This window comes from Bombina bombina, chromosome 6 (genome assembly GCF_027579735.1).
Source record: "Bombina bombina isolate aBomBom1 chromosome 6, aBomBom1.pri, whole genome shotgun sequence".
Taxonomy (NCBI): Eukaryota; Metazoa; Chordata; class Amphibia; order Anura; family Bombinatoridae; genus Bombina; species Bombina bombina.
This window is the reverse complement of record NC_069504.1, coordinates 1,144,951,152-1,144,974,314: the sequence shown is the minus strand read 5'-3', so window position 1 is coordinate 1,144,974,314 and position 23,163 is coordinate 1,144,951,152. Positions and strand designations below refer to the sequence as shown.

The window sequence follows — 23,163 nt, the reverse complement described above, 5'->3', positions numbered from 1 at the left end:
GTTCTGGGGGCTCTTCAAGCTCCTCCGTTTGAACCCATGCATTTGCTGGATATTAAATTACTTTCTTGGAAAGTTTTGTTTCTTTTGGCCATCTCTTCTGCTAGAAGAGTTTCTGAATTATCTGCTCTTTCTTGTGAGTCTCCTTTTCTGATTTTTCATCAGGATAAGGTGGTTTTGCGAACTTCATTTAAATTTTTACTTAAGGTTGTGAATTCTAACAACATTAGTAGAGAGATTGTTGTTCCTTCATTGTGTCCTAATCCTAAGAATTCTAAGGAAAGATCGTTGCATTCTTTGGATGTGGTTAGAGCTTTGAAATATTATGTTGAAGCTACTAAAGATTTCCGAAAGACTTCTAGTCTATTTGTTATCTTTTCTGGTTCTAGGAAAGGTCAGAAGGCTTCTGCCATTTCTTTGGCATTGTGGTTAAAGTCTTTGATTCATCATGCTTATGTTGAGTCGGGTAGAACTCCGCCTCAAAGGATTACAGCTCATTCAACTAGGTCAGTCTCTACTTCCTGGGCATTTAGGAATGAAGCTTCGGTTGATCAGATTTGCAAAGCAGCAACTTGGTCTTCTTTGCATACATTTACTAAATTCTAGCATTTTGATGTGTTTTCTTCCTCAGAAGCAGTCTTTGGTAGAAAAGTACTTCAGGCAGCTGTTTCAGTTTGATTCTTCTGCTTATATTTTCAGTTTTTTTCATTATAAGATTTAAACTTTGTTTTGGGTGTGGATTATTTTTCAGCGGAATTGGCTGTCTTTATTTTATCCCTCCCTCTCTAGTGACTCTTGCGTGGAAAGATCCACATCTTGGGTATTCATTATCCGATACGTCACTAGCTCATGGACTCTTGCTAATTACATGAAAGAAAACATAATTTATGTAAGAACTTACCTGATAAATTAATTTCTTTCATATTAGCAAGAGTCCATGAGGCCCGCCCTTTTTGTGGTGGTTATGATTTTTTTGTATAAAGCACAATTATTCCAATTCCTTATTTTTTATGCTTTCGCACTTTTTTCTTATCACCCCACTTCTTGGCTATTCGTTAAACTGATTTGTGGGTGTGGTGAGGGGTGTATTTATAGGCATTTTAAGGTTTGGGAAACTTTGCCCCTCCTGGTAGGAATGTATATCCCATACGTCACTAGCTCATGGACTCTTGCTAATATGAAAAAAATTAATTTATCAGGTAAGTTCTTACATAAATTATGTTTTTCCTTCCGATATCGGAAAGGAATCTTTGGTAGCACAGTACTTTCTGTTACTCATGTGGCACCAGACAGCGCCACGGCTGCGTTCCGGATCCGTTTTACATATAAATAATACCCAATATCTTTTCTCTTGTTAAGTGTGTTCAGTCCACGGGTCATCCATTACTTATGGGATATATTCTCCTCCCCAACAGGAAGTTGCAAGAGGATCACCCAAGCAGAGCTGCTATATAGCTCCTCCCCTCACATGTCATATCCAGTCATTCTCTTGCAAGTCTGAACAAAGAAGGAGGTCGCGAGAGGAGAGAGGAGTTTCTTCTGTTAAGTGTGATCAGTCCACGGGTCATCATTACTTCTGGGATATTACTCCTCCCCAACAGGAAGTGCAAGAGGATTCACCCAGCAGAGCTGCATATAGCTCCTCCCCTCTACGTCACTCCCAGTCATTCTCTTGCACCCAACGACTAGATAGGATGTGTGAGAGGATTATGGTGATTATACTTAGTTTTATATCTTCAATCAAAAGTTTGTTATTTTAAAATAGCACCGGAGTGTGTTATTACCTCTCTGGCAGAGTTTGAAGAAGAATCTACCAGAGTTTTTGCTATGATTTTAGCCGGAGTAGTTAAGATCATATTGCTGTTTCTCGGCCATCTGAGGAGAGGTAAACTTCAGATCAGGGGACAGCGGGCAGATGAATCTGCATAGAGGTATGTAGCAGCTTTTATTTTCTGACAATGGAATTGATGAGAAAATCCTGCCATACCGATATAATGTCATGTATGTATACTTTACACTTCAGTATTCTGGGGAATGGTACTTCACTAGAATTACACTGTAAGAATTACATAAAGCTGTTTAATAACTAGAAATTATGTTTAACGTTTTTGCTGGAATGTAAAATCGTTTTCATTTGCTGAGGTACTGAGTGAATAAATGTTTGGGCACTATTTTTCCACTTGGCAGTTGCTTAATCTTTTTTCTGACAGTTTCTGTTCTCTCTCACTGCTGTGTGTGAGGGGGAGGGGCCGTTTTTTGGCGCTTTTGCTACGCATCAAATATTTCAGTCAGCAGCTCATTGTATTTCCTGCATGATCCGGTTCATCTCTACAGAGCTCAGGGGTCTTCAAAACTTATTTTGAGGGAGGTAATTTCTCTCAGCAGAGCTGTGAGAATTATAGTTGACTGAGATAAAAAACGTTTATTCTGTAATTTGTTTCCTGCTTTCAGAATTTGTTATCTTTGCTAATGGGATTAAACCTTTGCTAAAGTTGTGGTGTTTACACTATAACTGTTTTCAATTTATTAATTTTCAACTGTCATAGATCATCTGTGCTTCTTAAAGGCACAGTACGTTTTTAATATTCTAATTGAATTGTATTCCAAGTTGCAAGTTTATTTGCTAGTGTGTTAAACATGTCTGATTCAGAGGATGATACCTGTGTCATTTGTTGCAATGCCAAAGTGGAGCCCAATAGAAATTTATGTACTAACTGTATTGATGCTACTTTAAATAAAAGTCAATCTGTACAAATTGAACAAATTTCACCAAACAACGAGGGGAGAGTTATGCCGACTAACTCGCCTCACGTGTCAGTACCTGCATCTCCCGATCGGGAGGTGCGTGATATTGTAGCGCCGAGTACATCTGGGCGGCCATTACAAATCACATTACAGGATATGGCTACTGTTATGACTGAGGTTTTGGCTAAATTACCAGAACTAAGAGGTAAGCGTGATCACTCTGGGGTGAGAACAGAGTGCGCTGATAATATTAGGGCCATGTCAGACACTGCGTCACAGGTGGCAGAACATGAGGACGGAGAACTTCATTCTGTGGGTGACGGTTCTGATCCAAACAGACTGGATTCAGATATTTCAAATTTTAAATTTAAACTGGAAAACCTCCGTGTATTACTAGGGGAGGTGTTAGCGGCTCTGAATGATTGTAACACAGTTGCAATACCAGAGAAAATGTGTAGGTTGGATAAATATTTTGCGGTACCGGCGAGTACTGAGGTTTTTCTTATACCTAAGAGACTTACTGAAATTGTTACTAAGGAGTGGGATAGACCCGGTGTGCCGTTCTCACCCCCTCCGATATTTAGAAAAATGTTTCCAATAGACGCCACCACACGGGACTTATGGCAAACGGTCCCTAAGGTGGAGGGAGCAGTTTCTACTTTAGCTAAGCGTACCACTATCCCGGTGGAGGATAGCTGTGCTTTTTCAGATCCAATGGATAAAAAATTAGAGGGTTACCTTAAGAAAATGTTTGTTCAATAAGGTTTTATATTGCAACCCCTTGCATGCATTGCGCCGATCACGGCTGCAGCGGCATTCTGGATTGAGTCTCTGGAAGAGAACATTAGTTCAGCTACTCTGGACGACATTACGGACAGGCTTAGAGTCCTTAAACTTGCTAATTCATTCATTTCGGAGGCCGTAGTACATCTTACTAAACTTACGGCGAAGAATTCAGGATTCGCCATTCAGGCACGCAGGGCGCTGTGGCTAAAATCCTGGTCAGCTGATGTTACTTCTAAGTCTAAATTGCTTAATATACCTTTCAAAGGGCAGACCTTATTCGGGCCCGGGTTGAAAGAGATTATCGCTGACATTACAGGAGGTAAAGGCCATGCCCTGCCTCAGGACAAAGCCAAAGCTAAGGCTAGACAGTCTAATTTTCGTTCCTTTCGTAATTTCAAAGCTGGAGCAGCATCAACTTCCTCTGCACCAAGACAGGAAGGAGCTGTTGCTCGCTACAGACAAGGCTGGAAACCTAACCAGTCCTGGAACAAGGGCAAGCAGACCAGGAAACCTGCTGCTGCCCCTAAAACAGCATGAATTGAGGGCCCCCGATCCGGGATCGGATCTAGTGGGGGGCAGACTTTCTCTCTTCGCCCAGGCTTGGGCAAGAGATGTCCAGGATCCCTGGGCGCTAGAGATAATATCTCAGGGATACCTTCTGGACTTCAAATACTCTCCTCCAAGAGAGAGATTTCATCTGTCAAGGTTGTCAACAATCCAGACAAAGAAAGAGGCGTTTCTACGCTGCGTACAAGAGCTCTTGTTAATGGGAGTAATCCATCCAGTTCCACGATCGGAACAGGGACAGGGGTTTTACTCAAATCTGTTTGTGGTTCCCAAAAAAGAGGGAACTTTCAGACCAATCCTGGACTTAAAGATCCTAAACAAATTCCTAAGAGTTCCATCGTTCAAGATGGAGACTATTCGGACAATTTTACCTATGATCCAAGAGGGTCAGTACATGACCACTGTAGATTTAAAAGATGCCTACCTTCACATACCGATTCACAAAGATCATTACCGGTACCTAAGGTTTGCCTTCCTAGACAGGCATTACCAGTTTGTGGCTCTTCCATTCGGATTGGCTACAGCTCCAAGAATCTTCACAAAGGTTCTGGGTGCTCTTCTGGCGGTACTAAGACCGCGGGGAATCTCGGTAGCTCCATACCTAGACGACATTCTGATTCAAGCTTCAAGCTTTCAAACTGCCAAGTCTCATACAGAGTTAGTACTGGCATTTCTAAGGTCACATGGATGGAAGGTGAACGAAAAGAAAAGTTCACTCGTTCCACTCACAAGAGTTCCCTTCCTGGGGACTCTTATAGATTCTGTAGAAATGAAGATTTACCTGACAGAGGACAGGCTAACAAGACTTCAAAGTGCTTGCCGCACCCTTCATTCCATTCAACACCCGTCAGTGGCTCAATGCATGGAGGTAATCGGCTTAATGGTAGCGGCAATGGACATAGTACCCTTTGCACGCTTACACCTCAGACCACTGCAACTGTGCATGCTAAGTCAGTGGAATGGGGATTACTCAGACTTATCCCCTACTCTGAATCTGGATCAAGAGACCAGAAATTCTCTTCTATGGTGGCTTTCTCGGCCACATCTGTCCAGGGGGATGCCATTCAGCAGACCAGACTGGACAATTGTAACAACAGACGCCAGCCTTCTAGGTTGGGGTGCCGTCTGGAATTCTCTGAAGGCTCAGGGACAATGGAGTCAGGAGGAGAGTCTCCTGCCAATAAACATTCTGGAATTGAGAGCAGTTCTCAATGCCCTCCTGGCTTGGCCCCAGTTGACAACTCGGGGGTTCATCAGGTTTCAGTCGGACAACATCACGACTGTAGCTTACATCAACCATCAGGGAGGGACAAGAAGCTCCCTAGCTATGATGGAAGTATCAAAGATAATTCGCTGGGCAGAGTCTCACTCTTGCCACCTGTCAGCAATCCACATCCCGGGAGTGGAGAACTGGGAGGCGGATTTCTTAAGTCGTCAGACTTTTCATCCGGGGGAGTGGGAACTCCATCCGGAGGTCTTTGCCCAAATACTTCGACGTTGGGGCAAACCAGAGATAGATCTCATGGCGTCTCGACAGAACGCCAAGCTTCCTCGTTACGGGTCCAGATCCAGGGATCCAGGAGCAGTCCTGATAGATGCCCTGACAGCACCTTGGGACTTCAGGATGGCTTACGTGTTTCCACCCTTCCCGATGCTTCCTCGATTGATTGCCAGAATCAAACAAGAGAGAGCATCAGTGATTCTAATAGCTCCTGCGTGGCCACGCAGGACTTGGTATGCAGACCTGGTGGACATGTCATCCTGTCCACCTTGGTCTCTACCTCTGAAACAGGACCTTCTGATACAGGGTCCCTTCAAACATCAAAATCTAACTTCTCTGAAGCTGACTGCTTGGAAATTGAACGCTTGATTTTATCAAGACGTGGGTTTTCCGAGTCAGTTGTTGATACCTTAATACAGGCTAGGAAGCCTGTTACCAGAAAGATTTACCATAAGATATGGCGTAAATACCTATATTGGTGTGAATCCAAAGGTTACTCTTGGAGTAAGGTTAGGATTCCTAGGATATTGTCTTTTCTACAAGAAGGTTTAGAAAAGGGTTTATCTGCTAGTTCATTAAAGGGACAGATCTCAGCTCTGTCCATTCTGTTACACAAACGTCTGTCAGAAGTTCCTGACGTCCAGGCTTTTTGTCAGGCTTTGGCCAGGATTAAGCCTGTGTTTAAAACTGTTGCTCCACCATGGAGTTTAAACCTTGTTCTTAATGTTTTACAGGGCGTTCCGTTTGAACCCCTTCATTCCATTGATATAAAGTTGTTATCTTGGAAAGTTCTATTTTTAATGGCTATTTCCTCGGCTCGAAGAGTCTCTGAATTATCAGCCTTACATTGTGATTCTCCTTATTTGATTTTTCATTCGGATAAGGTAGTTCTGCGTACTAAACCTGGGTTCTTACCTAAGGTAGTTACTAACAGGAATATCAATCAAGAGATTGTTGTTCCTTCCTTGTGCCCAAATCCTTCTTCGAAGAAGGAACGTCTACTGCACAACCTGGATGTAGTCCGTGCTCTAAAATTTTACTTACAGGCAACTAAGGAATTTCGACAAACGTCTTCTCTGTTTGTCGTTTACTCTGGGCAGAGGAGAGGTCAAAAAGCTTCTGCTACCTCTCTCTCTTTTTGGCTTCGTAGCAGAATTACAGCTCATTCTACTAGAGCTGTGGCTTCCACTTGGGCCTTCAAGAATGAGGCCTCTGAGCAGATTTGCAAGGCTGCAACTTGGTCTTCGCTTCATACTTTTTCCAAATTTTACAAATTTGACACTTTTGCTTCATCGGAGGCTATTTTTGGGAGAAAGGTTCTTCAGGCAGTGGTTCCTTCTGTATAAAGAGCCTGCCTATCCCTCCCGTCATCCGTGTACTTTTGCTTTGGTATTGGTATCCCAGAAGTAATGATGACCCGTGGACTGATCACACTTAACAGAAGAAAACATAATTTATGCTTACCTGATAAATTCCTTTCTTCTGTAGTGTGATCAGTCCACGGCCCGCCCTGTTTTTAAGGCAGGTAAATATTTTTTAATTTATACTCCAGTCACCACTTCACCCTTGGCTTTTCCTTTCTCGTTGGTCCTTGGTCGAATGACTGGGAGTGACGTAGAGGGGAGGAGCTATATGCAGCTCTGCTGGGTGAATCCTCTTGCACTTCCTGTTGGGGAGGAGTAATATCCCAGAAGTAATGATGACCCGTGGACTGATCACACTACAGAAGAAAGGAATTTATCAGGTAAGCATAAATTATGTTTTTTTACCTAATTATTCTTCAATCAAAAGTTTGTTATTTTAAAATGGCACCTGAGTGTGCTGTTTTTTTCTCTCAGGCAGTATTTAGAAGAAGAATCTGCCTGCGTTTTTCTATGATCTTAGCAGACGTAACTAAGATCCACTGGCTGTTCTCGCACATTCTGAGGAGTGGGGTAACTTCAGAAAAGGGAATAGCATGCGGGGTCCCCCGCAAATGAGGTATGTGCAGTAATATTTTCTAGGAATGGAATTGACTAAGAAAACACTGCTGTTACCCATATGATGTAAGTACAGCCTTTAATGCAGTAGTAGCGACTGGTATCAGGCTGATAAATGAATGCGCAGTTGAGTTATTTTCTAGGGACTAGAATTTGACTGAGAAAATACTGTTAATACTGAATTAAATGTATGAGCCTTAACTGCAGTAGAAGCGACTGGTAGCAGGCTTAGTGATAACTTTGCATAACACTGGAAAGTTGTTTTTAAAACGTTTAATGGCATGTTATTCGTTTTGTGAGGTACTTTGGTGATAAATCTTTTTGGGCAGGATTTTTTTCCATATGGCTAACGTGTATTTCTGCATAGAAACCGTTGTAACAGGTCTCCCCCTGTTGTAATATGAGTGGGAGGGACTTTTTTTAGCGCCTTGTTGCGCAGTTAAAATTCTTGCACAGTCTTCCTCCTTGATCCAGGACGTCTACAGAGAGCTCAGGGGTCTTCAAAATTCATTTTTGAGGGAGGTAATCAGTCACAGCAGACCTGTGACAGTGTGTTTGACTGTGATAAAAGCGTTAAATCTTAAATTGATTATCCGTTTTTTTGGGTATTGAGGGGTTAACCATCCGTTTGCTAGTGGGTGCAATCCTCTGCTAAATAAATACAATTACTGTTAAAATTGTTGGCTATAACTGAATTAGTTCATTATTTCAACTGTGACAGTTTTTTTGTGTTTTTAAAAGCGCTGCAGCGTTTTTTTCAATTGCTTGTAAATTTATTGACAGATTTTTTCCAAGCTTGCTAGCTTTCATTGCTAGTCTGTTTAAACATGTCTGATACAGATGAATCTACTTGTTCATTATGTTTAAAAGCCAATGTGGAGCCCAATAGAAATATGTGTACCAATTGTATTGATGTTACTTTAAATAAAAGTCCGTCTTTACCGGTAAAGAAATTATCACCAGACAACGAGGGGGAAGTTATGCCGCCTAACTCTCCTCACGTGTCAGTACCTTCGCCTCCCGCTCAGGAGGTGCGTGAGATTGTGGCGCCAAGTACATCAAGGCCCTTACAAATCACTTTGCATGATATGGCTAATGTTATGAAAGAAGTATTATCTAATTTGCCTGAGTTAAGAGGCAAGCGCGATAGCTCTGGGTTTAGGACAGAGCGCGCCGATGACACGAGAGCCATGTCCGATACTGCGTCACAATTTGCAGAACATGAGGACGGAGAGCGTCATTCTGTGGGTGACGGATCTGATCCGGGGAGACCGGATTCAGAAATTTCAAATTTTAAATTTAAGCTTTAGAACCTCCGTGTATTACTAGGGGAGGTGTTAGCGGCTCTGAACGATTGCGACACGGTTGCAATCCCAGAGAAATTATGTAGGCTGGATAAATACTATGCGGTACCGGTGTGTACTGACGTTTTTCCTATACCTAAAAGGCTTACAGAGATTATTAGCAAGGAGTGGGATAGACCCGGTGTGCCCTTTTCCCCTCCTCCGATATTTAGAAAAATGTTCCCAATAGACGCCACCACACGAGACTTATGGCAGACGGTCCCTAAGGTGGAGGGAGAAGTTTCTACTTTAGCCAAGCGTACCACTATCCCGGTGGAGGATAGTTGTGCTTTCTCAGATCCAATGGATAAAAAATTAGGTTACCTTAAGAAAATGTTTGTTCAACAAGGTTTTATATTACAGCCCCTTGCATGCATTGCGCCCGTCACTGCTGCAGCGGCATTCTGGTTTGAGTCTCTGGAAGAGGCTATTCGCACAGCACCATTGGATGAGATTATGAACAAGCTTAAAGCCCTTAAGCTAGCTAATGCATTTATTTCGGATGCCGTTGTGCATTTAACCAAACTAACGGGCTAAGAACTCCGGATTCGCCATCCAGGCGCGCAGAGCGCTGTGGCTTAAATCCTGGTCAGCAGATGTAACTTCTAAATCTAAATTGCTTAATATTCCTTTCAAAGGGCAAACCTTATTCGAGCCCGGCTTGAAAGAAATTATTGCTGACATTACTGGAGGTAAGGGTCACACCCTTCCTCAGGACAGGGCCAAATCAAAGGCCAAACAGTCTAATTTTCGTGCCTTTCGTAATTTCAAGGCAGGAGCAGCATCAACTTCCTCCACTCCAAAACAGGAAGGGACTGCTACTCGTTACAGACAGGGTTGGAAAGGCAAGCAGGCCAGAAAACCTACTTCTGCCCCTAAGACAGCATGAAGAAAGGGGCCCCCTATCCGGAAACGGATCTAGTGGGGGGCAGACTTTCTCTCTTCGCCCAGGCCTGGGCAAGAGATGTCCAGGATCCCTGGGCGTTGGAGATCATATCTCAGGGATACCTTCTGGACTTAAAAACTTCTCCTCCACAAGGGAGATTTCATCTGTCAAGGTTATCAACAAACCTAATAAAGAAAGAGGCATTTCTACTATGTGTAAAAGACCTCTTAGTAATGGGAGTGATCCACCCGGTTCCGCGGACGGAACAAGGGCAAGGCTTTTACTCAAATCTGTTTGTGGTTCCCAAAAAAGAGGGAACCTTCAGGCCAATCTTGGACCTGAAGATCTTAAACAAATTCCTAAGGGTTCCATCGTTCAAAATGGAAACTATTCGAACCATCCTACACATGATCCAAGAGGGTCAGTATATGACCACAGTGGACTTAAAGGATGCCTACCTTCACATACCGATTCACAAGGATCATTATCGGTACCTAAGGTTTTCCTTTCTAGACAGGCATTACCAGTTTGTAGCTCTTCCCTTCGGGTTGGCTACGGCCCCGCAAATTTTTACAAAGGTTCTGGGCTTGCTTCTGGCGCTATTAAGACCGCGAGGCATAGCGGTGGCTCCGTACCTAGACGACATCCTGATACAAGCGTCAACTTTTCAAAATGCAAAGTCTCATACAGAGATAGTTCTAGCATTTCTAAGGTCGCATGGGTGGAAAGTGAACATGGAAAAGAGTTCTCTGTTCCCACTCACAAGGTTTCCCTTTCTAGGGACTCTTATAGATTCTGTAGAGATGAAGATTTACCTGACGGAGTCCAGGTTATCAAAAATCCTAAATGCTTGCCGTGTCCTTCATTCCATTCCAAGCCCATCAGTAGCTCAGTGCATGGAAGTAATCGGCTTAATGGTTGCGGCAATGGACATAGTGCCATTTGCGCGCCTACATCTCAGACCGCTGCAACTATGCATGCTAAGTCAGTGGAATGGGGATTACTCAGATCTGTCCCCTTTACTAAATCTGGACCAGGAGGCCAGAGATTCTCTTCTCTGGTGGTTGTCGCGGGTTCATCTGTCAAAAGGAATGACTTTTCGCAGACCAGATTGGACGATTGTAACAACAGATGCCAGCCTACTAGGCTGGGGTGCAGTCTGGAACTCCCTGAAGGCTCAGGGATCGTGGACTCAGGAGGAGAAACTCCTCCCAATAAACATTCTAGAATTAAGAGCAATATTCAATGCTCTTCTAGCTTGGCCTCAGTTAGCAACACTGAGGTTCATCAGATTTCAGTCGGACAACATCACGACTGTGGCTTTCATCAATCATCAAGGGGGAACCAGGAGTTCCCTAGCGATGTTGGAAGTCTCGAAGATAATTTGCTGGGCAGAGTCGCACTCTTGTCACCTGTCAGCGATCTACATCCCAGTCATGGAGAACTGGGAGGCGGACTTTCTAAGTCGCCAGACCTTTCATCCGGGGGAGTGGGAACTTCACCCGGAGGTGTTTGCTCAACTGATCCTTCGTTGGGGCGAACTGGAGCTGGATCTCATGGCATCTCGCCAGAACGCCAAGCTTCCTTGTTACGGATACAGGTCCAGGGACCCGGGAGCGGTGCTGGTAGATGCACTAGCAGCCCCTTGGGTTTTCAACATGGCTTATGTGTTTTTTCACCTTTTCTGTTGCTACCTCGACTGATTGCCAGGATCAAACAGGAGAGAGCATCAGTGATTCTGATAGCGCCTGCGTGGCCACGCAGGACCTGGTATGCAGACCTAGTGGACATGTCGTCCTGTCCACCATGGTCTCTGCCTCTGAGGCGCAGGACATTCTAATTCAGGGTCCTTTAAACCATCCAAGCCTAATTTCTCTGAGGCTGACTGCATGGAGATTGAACGCTTGATTCTATCAAAGCGTGGTTTTTCGGAGTCGGTTATTGATACGTTAATACAGGCTCGGAAACCTGTTACCAGAAAAATTTACCATAAGATATGTCGTAAATATTTATATTGGTGTGAATCCAAGAGTTACTCATGGAGTAAGGTTAGGATTCCTAGGATATTGGCTTTTCTACAAGAAGGTTTAGAAAAGGGTTTATCCGCTAGTTCGTTAAAGGGACAGATTTCTGCTCTGTCTATTCTTTTACACAAACGTCTGGCAGAGAATCCAGATGTCCAGGCTTTTTGTCAGGCTTTGGCTAGGATTAAGCCTGTGTTTAAAACTGTTGCTCCTCCGTGGAGCTTAAACTTGGTTCTTAAAGTTCTTCAGGGTGTTGCGTTTGAACCCCTTCATTCCATTGATATTAATCTTTTATCTTGGAAAGTTTTGTTTTTGATGGCTATTTCCTCGGCTCGAAGAGTCTGAGTTATCTGCCTTACATTGTGATTCTCCTTATCTGATCTTTCATTCAGACAAGGTAGTACTGCGTACTAAACCTGGGTTTTTACCTAAGGTTGTTTCTAAAAGGAATATCAATCAAGAGAATGTTGTTCCATCATTATATCCTAATCCTTCTTCAAAGAAGGACCGTCTTTTGCATAATCTAGACGTGGTCCGTGCTCTGAAGTTCTACTTACAGGCAACTAAAGATTTTAGACAAACTTCTTCTCTGTCGTTTACTCTGGACAGAGGAGAGGTCAAAAGGCTTCGGCTACCTCTCTCTCTTTTTGGCTTCGTAGCATAATACGTTTAGCCTATGAGACTGCTGGACAGCAGCCTCCTGAAAGAATTACAGCTCATTCCACTAGAGCTGTGGCTTCCACCTGGGCCTTTAAGAATGAGGCCTCTGTTGAACAGATTTGCAAGGCTGCAACTTGGTCTTCACTTCATACTTTTTCCAAATTTTACAAATTTGACACTTTCGCTTCTTCGGAGGCTGGTTTTGGGAGAAAGGTTCTACAGGCAGTGGTTCCTTCTGTTTAATGTTCCTGCCTTGTCCCTCCCATCATCCGTGTACTTAGCTTTGGTATGGGTATCCCATAAGTAATGGATGACCCGTGGACTGAACACACTTAACAAGAGAAAACATAATTTATGCTTACCTGATAAATTTATTTCTCTTGTAGTGTGTTCAGTCCACGGCCCGCCCTGTCTTTTTAAGGCAGGTTCTAAATTTTAAAATTTTAACTCCAGTCACCACTGCACCTTATAGTTTCTCCTTTCTCGTCTTGTTTCGGTCGAATGACTGGATAAGACATGTGAGGGGAGGAGCTATATAGCAGCTCTGCTTGGGTGATCCTCTTGCAACTTCCTGTTGGGAAGGAGAATATATCCCATAAGTAATGGATGACCCGTGGACTGAACACACTACAAGAGAAATAAATTTATCAAGTAAGCATAAATTATGTTTTTTCCACATGGCTAACGTATTGCATAGACACCGTTATATCAGGTCTCCCACTGTTGTGATATGAGTGGGAGGGTCCTTTTTTAGCGCCTTGTTGCGCAGTTAAAATTCTAGCACAGTCTTCCTGCTTCTTCCTCTTTGATCCAGGACGTCTCCAGAGAGCTCAGGGGTCTTCAAAATTCATTTTTGAGGGAGGTAATCAGTCACAGCAGACCTGTGACAGTGTGTTTGACTGTGAGAAAAGCGTTAAATCTTAAATTGATTATCCGTTTTTGGGTATTGAGGGGTTAATCATCCTTTTGCTAATGGGTGCATTCCTCTGCTAATTTCATACATTTACTGTTTAAAATTGGTTGCTATAACCATATTAGTTCGTTGTTATATTCAACTGTGACAGTTTTTTTGTGTTTTTAAAAGCGCTGCAGCGTTTTTTATATTGCTTGTAAACTTATTGAAAGAAATTTCCAAGCTTGATAGCTTCATTGCTAGTCTGTTTAAACATGTCTGACACAGATGAATCTGCTTGCTCATTATGTTTAAAGGCCAATGTGGAGCCCAATAGAAATATGTGTACCAATAGAGGGGGGCAGGCTTTCTCTCTTCGCCCAGGCTTGGGCAAGAGATGTCCAGGATCCCTGGGCGTTGGAGATTATATCTCAGGGATACCTTCTGGACTTCAAAGCTTCTCCTCCACAAGGGAGATGTCATCTTTCAAGGTTATCAGCAAACCAAATAAAGAAAGAGGCTTTTCTTCACTGTGTACAAGACCTCCTAGTAATGGGGGTGATCCACCCAGTTCCGCGGACGGAACAAGGGCAAGGATTTTACTCAAATCTGTTTGTGGTTCCCAAGAAAGAGGAAACCTTCAGACCAATCTTGGACCTAAAGATCTTAAACAAATTCCTAAGAGTTCCATCATTCAAAATGGAGACTATTCGAACCATCCTACCCATGATCCAAGAGGGTCAGTATATGACCACAGTGGACTTAAAGGATGCCTACCTTCACATACCGATTCACAAAGATCATTATCGGTACCTAAGGTTTGCCTTTCTAGACAGGCATTACCAGTTTGTAGCTCTTCCCTTCGGGTTAGCTACGGCCCCGAGAATTTTTACAAAGGTTCTGGGCTCGCTTCTGGCGGTACTAAGACCGCGAGGCATATCGGTGTCTCGGTACCTAGACGACATTCTGATACAAGCGTCAAGTTTTCAAAATGCAAAGTCTCATACAGAGATAGTTCTAGAATTTCTGAGGTCGCATGGGTGGAAAGTGAACATGGAAAAGAGTTCTCTGTTACCACTCACAAGGGTTCCCTTTCTAGGGACTCTTATAGATTCTGTAGAGATGAAGATTTACCTGACGGAGTCCAGGTTATCAAAAATCCTAAATGCTTGCCGTGTCCTTCATTCCATTCCAAGCCCATCAGTAGCTCAGTGCATGGAAGTAATCGGCTTAATGGTCGCGGCAATGGACATAGTGCCATTTGCGCGCCTGCATCTCAGACCGCTGCAATTATGCATGCTGAGTCAGTGGAATGGGGATTACTCAGATCTGTCCCCTTTACTAAATCTGGACCAGGAGACCAGAGATTCTCTTCTCTGGTGGTTGTCTCGGATTCATCTGTCCAAGGGAATGACTTTTCGCAGACCAGATTGGACGATTGTAACAACAGATGCCAGCCTTCTAGGCTGGGGCGCAGTCTGGAATTCCCTGAAGGCTCAGGGATCATGGACTCAGGAGGAGAAACTCCTTCTAATAAACATTCTGGAATTAAGAGCGATATTCAATGCTCTTCTAGCTTGGCCTCAGTTAGCAACACTGAGGTTCATCAGATTTGTCGGACAACATCACGACTGTGGCTTACATCAATCATCAAGGGGGAACCAGGAGTTCCCTAGCAATGTTAGAAGTCTCAAAGATAATTCGCTGGGCAGAGTCTCAATCTTGTCATCTGTCAGCGATCTACATCCCAGGCGTGGAGAACTGGGAGGCGGACTTTCTAAGCCGCCAGACCTTTCTCCCGGGGGAGTGGGAACTTCACCCGGAGGTATTTGCTCAACTGATTCTTCGTTGGGGCGAACCGGAACTGGATCTCATGGCTTCTCGCCAGAACGCCAAGCTTCCTTGTTACGGATCCAGGTCCAGGGACCCGGGAGCGGTGCTGGTAGATGCACTAGCAGCCCCTTGGATTTTCAACATGGCTTTTGTGTTCCCACCGTTTCCGTTGCTGCCTCGTCTGATTGCCAGGATCAAACAGGAGAGAGCATCAGTGATTCTGATAGCGCCTGCGTGTCCACGCAGGACCTGGTATGCAGACCTAGTGGACATGTCGTCCTGTCCACCATGGTCTCTGCCTCTGAGGCAGGACCTTCTACTTCAGGGTCCTTTCAACCATCCAAGCCTAATTTCTCTGAGGCTGACTGCATGGAGATTGAACGCTTGATTCTCTCAAAGCGTGGTTTCTCGGAGTCGGTTATTGATACATTGATACAGGCTCGGAAACCGGTTACCATAAAAATTTACCATAAGATATGGTGTAAATATTTACATTGGTGTGAATCCAAGAGTTACTCATGGAGTAAGGTTAGGATTCCTAGGATATTGTCTTTTCTACAAGAGGGTTTAGAAAAGGGTTTATCCGCTAGTTCGTTAAAGGGACAGATTTCTGCTCTGTCTATTCTTTTACACAAACGTCTGGCAGAGAATCCAGACATTCAGGCTTTTTGTCAGGCTTTGGCCAGGATTAAGCCTGTGTTTAAAACTGTTGCTCCTCCGTGGAGCTTAAACTTGGTTCTTAAAGTTCTTCAGGGTGTTCGGAGTTGCTCTGCATTCATACATTATATGTTTTTCCCATGAGGTAGGAAACTTTACTAGAGGTATTATTTTCAATCATTTAGAATTGAAAATTGATTCAGTAGTTTCTGTTCCGACTGGTTCTTCCCTGTTACCTGAAAGAGGAAGATACTTCGGGATTACCTGAGAGAGAATTCTCAAACTCAGATGGAACATTATTTTATTTGATCCTGAGATTGTTTTTTCTTTCAGTTTTTAGCTTGAACACCTCCATTTGTTACTTTAGGAGGTTTTAGCTACCCTGGGCGACTCCGACATTACCTGTGTAAGCGATCCTAATGCGTCCAGCAAGTTATAAAGAATGGAAACAGCCAGCTGTAGTAGCCTGATGGTTAGCTTAGCTGTCTAGCTAGTGGAAGGTTTGCAGTTTGAAACCAGCTGCAGCTATTAACCGCATTCCCTATATTTACAGAGTTGTTTCCCATAGCCGATTCAGCTATGGAGACTGGGCTATCATTCCCTAGGGTGGAAGGAGTAGTTTCCAGCTTAGATAAGAAAGCTACTATACCCTTAGAGGATAGTTGGGTTTTTCAAAGGTCCTATGGACAAAAATTAGAGGATATACACCAGGGCTTAATATGGTAACCAGCTGTGTACTTTGCTAACGTCACTAGTTCAATGGCATATTGGTTTGATGCGTTGTCTGACACTATTACGTCAGAAACTCCCCTGGATAAAATCCAGGATAGGATAAAGGCTTTCAAATTGACTAAATCCTTTATTTCAAATTCTTCCTTCAAGTTATCAAGATGGGAGCATAGGTTTCAGGTTTCTCTGTTCCAGCTCACAGAGCCTTATGGTTAGAGCCTTGTTCTATGAATGTATGCTCTAAGTCTAAGCTTTTAATGATTAATTACAAGGGGAAGACCTTGTTGGAACCTGGCTTGAAAGAGGGTCAATTTATGACGGATCTTGTGGGGGGCAGACTTTGTCTTCGCTCAGGCTTGAGTTCGAGATGTTCAGAATCCCTGGGCAATAAAAAATGGTGTCCCAGGGATTCAAATTGGAGTTTAAGAGTTTTCTTCCCAGAGGCGGTTTTCTGCTTTCAAGATTATTTGCAGATCAGAGAAAAGGAGAGGCGTTCTTACACTGCGGAAGTGATATCTCAGACCTAGGAATGATTGATCCAGTTCCAATACAGGTACTGGGTCTGTTTTTTTTTTATACCAATCGGTTTGTGGTTCCCAAAAAAGAGGGAACCGTCAGACCACTTTTTAGATCTCAAGAGTCTAAACAGATTTTCTTAGGGTACCGTCCTTCAAGAAGGCAACTATTCGTTCCATTCTTCTCTTGATCCAAGAGGGTCAATTTATGACAACAGTGGATTTAAAGGACGCGTACATTCATGTGCCATTCACAAGTTGGACAAACACTTCCAGTCCATGGCTCTTCTTTTGTTCTTGCCTCAGCTCTGAGTTTTTACGAAGGCTATGGGAGTGCTGTTGGCGGTGCTTCGGTTACGGGGCATTGCAGCGGCATCCTATCTGTACGATATTCTAGTCCAGGTGCGATTCTTACAGCTAGCAAGATTTCGCACGAATTTGGTGTTATCCTTCCCGTGGTCTTACGGATGTAAGGTAAATTTGGAAAAGAGTTCCTTACTCCCATGCACAAAGGTAACTTTCTTGGGAACCATTGATTTTTCTGACAGAATGTCAGGAAATCAGAGATTATCAATACTTGTTTAGTCATTCAGTCCACTACTCGGCCTTCAGTGGCTCAGGGCATGGAGGTAATCGGGTTGATGGTGGCGGCAATGGACATCATCCCGTTTGCTCGGTTCCATCTCAGACCTCTGCAGTTAAGCATGCTCAGGCAATGGATTGGAGATTATACAGATTTGTCTCCTCGAATGCTACTGGAGCAGGAGACAAGGGTTTCTCTTTAATGGTGGTTGTCTCTGGATTATCTCTCCCAGGGAAAAAATGAACATATCCCAATAAAGTGATATAAAAGAGCGCTGATATTTAAAATATAAAAAAACAATATTCAATATAAAACCAGGTAATACACTTAAAGTATAGTAGATCAAGTCTACCGTATTAGTCCTATTTATTGTCCCTAAACTGGTGGTAAATTGAAGGGATAAAGGTATCCTCCTGTTACGTGAGTAGGGCTGCTCCTCTTGATCCCAGAGAGTGTGGAACAACTGTTAAAATAGAAAGTAGAAAGAGGGCGCCACAATAGCGTGATACCGTCTGGATATGTAGGTATAGATATAAGTATTATGCTTACCAGATGGTGTGACACTGTACTGTGACCAGTGCAAGAAAGCAGGCTTGCACTTATCAGTGGCTAGTACACTGTGGAAGCCAAGCTCCAAAGGCACTTGTCCTAGTTGAAACTCTGAGTGTGTCTCCTGTTGGCTGGACTTCAGGTGCTGCAAAGGTGTAATCTTTTGTGTGTTGTTCAGTTGGTATTGATAAACCACAACACAGACAACTTCAAATAAAATGGCTTTTAATACTTATGACGCGTTTCTCAACCTCAAACAGGTTGTTTCCTCAGATAAAAAAGTGATTCGGCTCATTCCATGAGGGCTGTTGCTTCCTCATGGGCGTTCAAAAATGAAGCTTTTGTGGAACAGATTTGCAAGGCTGCAACTTGGTCCTCTCTTCACACTTTTTCAAAGTTCTACTAGTTTGACACTTTTGCCTCGGCTGAGGCCGCTTTTGGGAGAAAGGTTCTTCAAGCAGTGGTGCCTTCCGTTTAGGTTTCCTGTCTTGTCCCTCCCGTATCATCTGTGTACTCTAGCTTTGGGTATTGGATCCCATTAATAATTAAGATGATCCGTAGACTCATCGTGTCTTAAAAAAGAAAATTTATACTTACCTGATAAATTTATTTCTTTTTTAACACGATGAGTCCACGGCCCGCCCTGTTCTTGTAAGACAGGCTGTGGGTTATTGTAAACTTCAGACACCTCTGCACCTTGGCTTTTCCTTTCTCTTTCCTAACTTCGGTTGAATGACTGGAGTGGGAGGGAAGGGAGGAGCTATTTAACAGCTCTGCTGTGGTGCTCTTTGCCACCTCCTGCTGACCAGGAGGTGAATATCCCATTAGTAATTAAGATGATCCGTGGACTCGTCGTGTCAAAAAAGAAATTTATCAGGTAAGCATAAATTTTCTTTTGTGCTGTTAAGCCCTCACACTAAACTGATTTGTTGTTAAGATAGAACATTTTGCTAGATTTGCTATAATAAAAAGCTTGATCTTTATGTGTAATGGTGCTGCATGCCAGTGAATATACGAATTAAAGCAAACTAAGGGTAACTGGATTGTCAGACTGCATAAATATTCACAATCTGTGACCTTACTGCATATTGCTGTAAAACTGTAGCTTAGTTTTGCATGCCCAGTATTGGCCAACTCATGGTGTGTAAATGCAGTTTACATTCTCCAAGTGATATCTGGCAAACTACATAATACAAATAGAGTAAACGTAAAATGGTTTAATTCAATGATGTGTTTTTTTTTCCAGAACGGTGACACGGTTGACACGAAGATGAAAATAATCGCGAAGCGTATCATGCTCAGTCCTAATCACTGACCGCTCCTTAGATATAAATGTTGCACAATAGTGTTTGATATTTATGCTTAGTGTGAACATTCTGTGAACTCATTTAATACTTGTTGTGGAGTATGTATGTGTCTGTTCATGGGATAACTCTTTGCAAAACTGAAAATGCTCTTCTGGCAACGTAGTGGAACAACGTCAAGGATTTGCATGTTTGCTGCTTTCAGATGGTTTTATTCTTTTCTCTTTTTTTGTGCTTTCAGTTTTATTAAATTATAGCCTTGGCTGGCAGAGAAGGATTTGTAGCCCCCTGTGAGTCAAGGAATTAATAACCTAATTCCATATGATGATAACATATAAAATTGGGCCATCATATGTATCTACTAATCCAATTTAAGACAATAAGCAACATATTTCAATCTCCTTTTTCCTTCTAAATAAAACTCTTAGGAGCGTTACTTGCTAAGGGTTCTGTTATCGCTGACCTCTGTAGAAGCATTCCCGTAATTCTGTATCCTTCAGTCAGCTCTCCGTATCCTTCAGTCAGAGCACCTTGTTGAAACACTCCCTAGAATCCACAGGGTTGAAATTGCTTTTTTTTTTAATTTATTTTTTTACTTCCCTCCATTAATCAAATTTAAAGTGAATCATTGTGGAGTATTATATGAATATGAAGATTTTAGTTTCCATGTAAGAGAGAGGGTATTTTAATTATATCTGAAAAAAATTAATGTATTGCTCACCAAAGTACTCTTTGTAAAATGAAACATTTTCTTGCACAATGTGCAAGAAGTCACAGTATATTTTTTTTAACTGGAAAAAATACTAGAGATGGAAATTATTTGCTGACCTTGTCTAAATGTCTTGGCTATTAGAGCTTTTGCTTGTAAATAATACAGCAGATTTGTAATATATTTTTATATCATGAAATGTAACTGTAGATTTTTTTAGACGCATGAGACTTTAATGTAAATATAATGTAGAAATAATTTTGAAGGACTTTGTATTTCACTAACGCTGCCAGAAGTTTTTTTTTTTTTTTTTAATAATTAAGAAGCACCTTCTAACAATAAATTGTCTTTGCAAAACAGAATGAATTACTGTATTTTTTTCGCCATATCAGAAGCACATGCATGTAAAATATATATATATATAAAAAATATACATAAAAAATATATATCCTGTATTAGGCTACAATGTGTGATTTTGTAAAATTTTGGGATGGTGGTGTGCCGCAGGAATTTTTAATGTAAAACAGTGTGCCACGGCAAAAAAAAGGTTGCAAATCACTGAGTTAGAGGACTTTATTCCAGAATACTACAGACACCTCAAACCTCCCAAAAGTCCATCTGAGTCCCTCATAGGCCCATAGAATCCCAAGAGGCAGAAAAGTGCCTACAGACAAGCCGATATACTACATTCCAATATACTACACCGCCAGAACACGCCTGATCCACCGTACTATTCACTGCAATGTTTGTTTATGGCACTACACTGTCCTAATTTGAGTATGGTCCTGGTTAGTCCTTGAAATGCTAGTTAAGAGTAACAGGCACTCTTCAATCAAGGTCGTACACTTTCTCGACTCCCACTAAATGCAGCTCTACCTAGACCCTACAATAATAATGTTTATTATTACCCTGTTCATATGTTATTTTGCAATGCATAACGTTATTTCTTTCATGTAATTGGCAAGAGTCCATGAGCTAGTGACGTATGGGATATACATTCCTACCAGGAGGGGCAAAGTTTCCCAAACCTCAAAATGCCTATAAATACACCCCCCACCACACCCACAATTCAGTTTTACAAACTTTGCCTCCTATGGAGGTGGTGAAGTACGTTTGTGCTAGATTTCTACGTTGATATGCGCTTCTCAGCATGCTGAAGCCCGGTTCCTCTTGAGTGCAGTGAATGACAGAGGGATGTGAAGGGAGCATTACCTATTGAATGTAATGGTCATCCTAACGGGGATCTATTTTATAGGTTCTCTGTTATCAGTCGTAGAGATTCATCTCCTACCTCCCTTTTCAGATCGACGATATACTCTTTTCTCCTACATTGGTGTATCCGGTCCACGGCTTCATCCTTACTTGTGGGATATTCTCAATCCCTACAGGAAGTGGCAAAGAGAGCACACAGCAGAGCTGTCCATATAGCTCCCCTCAGGCTCCGCCCCCCCAGTCATTCTCTTTGCCGCTCTAAACAAGTAGCATCTCCACGGGAGGGTAAAGAGTTTGTGGTGTTAGATTTGTAGTTTTTATTTCTTCTATCAAAAGTTTGTTATTTTAAAATAGTGCCGGCTTGTACTATTTACTCTGAAGCAGAAAGTGATGAAGATTTCTGCTGAGAGGAATATGATTTTAGCACCAGTAACTAAAATCCATTGCTGTTCCCACGCAGGACTGTTGAATACCGGAGAATTTCAGTTGGTGGGAACAGTTTGCAGGCTTAACTGCTTCAGGTATGATCAGTCATTTTTCTAACAAGACCCAGTAATGCTAGAAGATTGTCAGAAATCCCCTCAGGGATAGGTAAGCCATTTTTCTCAGACTCTGTATAAAATTATGGCTTCAATTAAGGGCTCAAAGCTGGTTGACACTATTGTGGGCTTAATCGATTGCTTTATTAGCATGATTCAGTATGAATAGGGAGTTTTTGAGACTTTTAAAACACTTGGGGGGTTTATTTTGGCGCCTGGCACTTATTTATACACCTAACCTAGTCAAAAAGGCCCCACCACTCTGGAATCAAGAGGGAGGGGGCCTCCTTTTCGCGCCTCAGTTACGCAGTTGTTTTTGCTAGACAGTTCATGCAGCGTCACGTGGGGAGTCCAGAGACTTCAGAAAGGACTTCAAAGAGGCTTATTTCTTGCTCAAATAATCTCTAAGGAAGGTAAAAGCCACAGTAGAGGCTGTGGCATTGTGCTGTAGTGTTTTTAACCGGTTAACTTCTGTTCTTAGCTCCGGTTTGGGCATTAAGGTTAATTGGTCTGAAAATTTGTGTGCAATCTTTTCAAAGCATTAAGACAATGTGGTGAAAATTTCATTAAAATCGGATGGTTATTTGATGTTTTAGTAATAAAGTGTGCACTTTTATTATTTAAAGACACACTAACTTTTTTTTCAAAAAATATTTTTTATGCATTGTAGTGCTAAGTCTGTCAAACATGTCTGACCCTTCAGATAGCCTTTGTTCTGTATGTTTAAAGGACAAGGCGGTGCCCCCATTAAATTTGTGTTAAGTGTGCTATAGCATCCAAACAGCTTAAGGACCGTACAGTCACACTTAGGGATGTAGCCCAAGATGATTCTTTAGCTGAAGGTAGTGAGGATAGTCCGCTATCCTCTCCTTCTGTGTCAACACCAGCTATGCCCGCGCAAGCGATGCCCAGTACATCTAGCGCACCAATTCCTATTACTTTGCAACAATTAGCAGCATTAATGAATAATTCTCTCACAGCATTTTTATCCAAACTGCCAGCTTTTCCAAGGAAGCGTGATAGCTCAGTTTTAAATACAGAAAATGAGCAAGCAGACGCAGCGGATAATTTATCTGTAGTACCCTCACATCAATCTGACTTGAGGGAGGGCCTGTCTGAGGGAGAAATCTCTGATACAGGAAAGGTTTCTCAG

The 23,163-nt window shown here is 42.5% G+C and overlaps 1 protein-coding gene across 2 annotated transcripts in view; it reads left to right on the top strand.

Annotated features, from left to right (window-relative positions):
- The window catches only part of AEBP2 (AE binding protein 2), a 181,203-nt gene extending 160,582 nt beyond the window's left edge, over positions 1-20,621 (top strand). For both annotated transcript variants that reach the window (XM_053719120.1, XM_053719119.1), the window contains one exon: positions 19,493-20,621. The gene's annotated coding sequence lies outside the window, so the exon portion shown is untranslated. The remainder of the gene's footprint in view (positions 1-19,492) is intronic.
- The last annotated feature ends 2,542 nt before the right edge of the window (positions 20,622-23,163 follow it).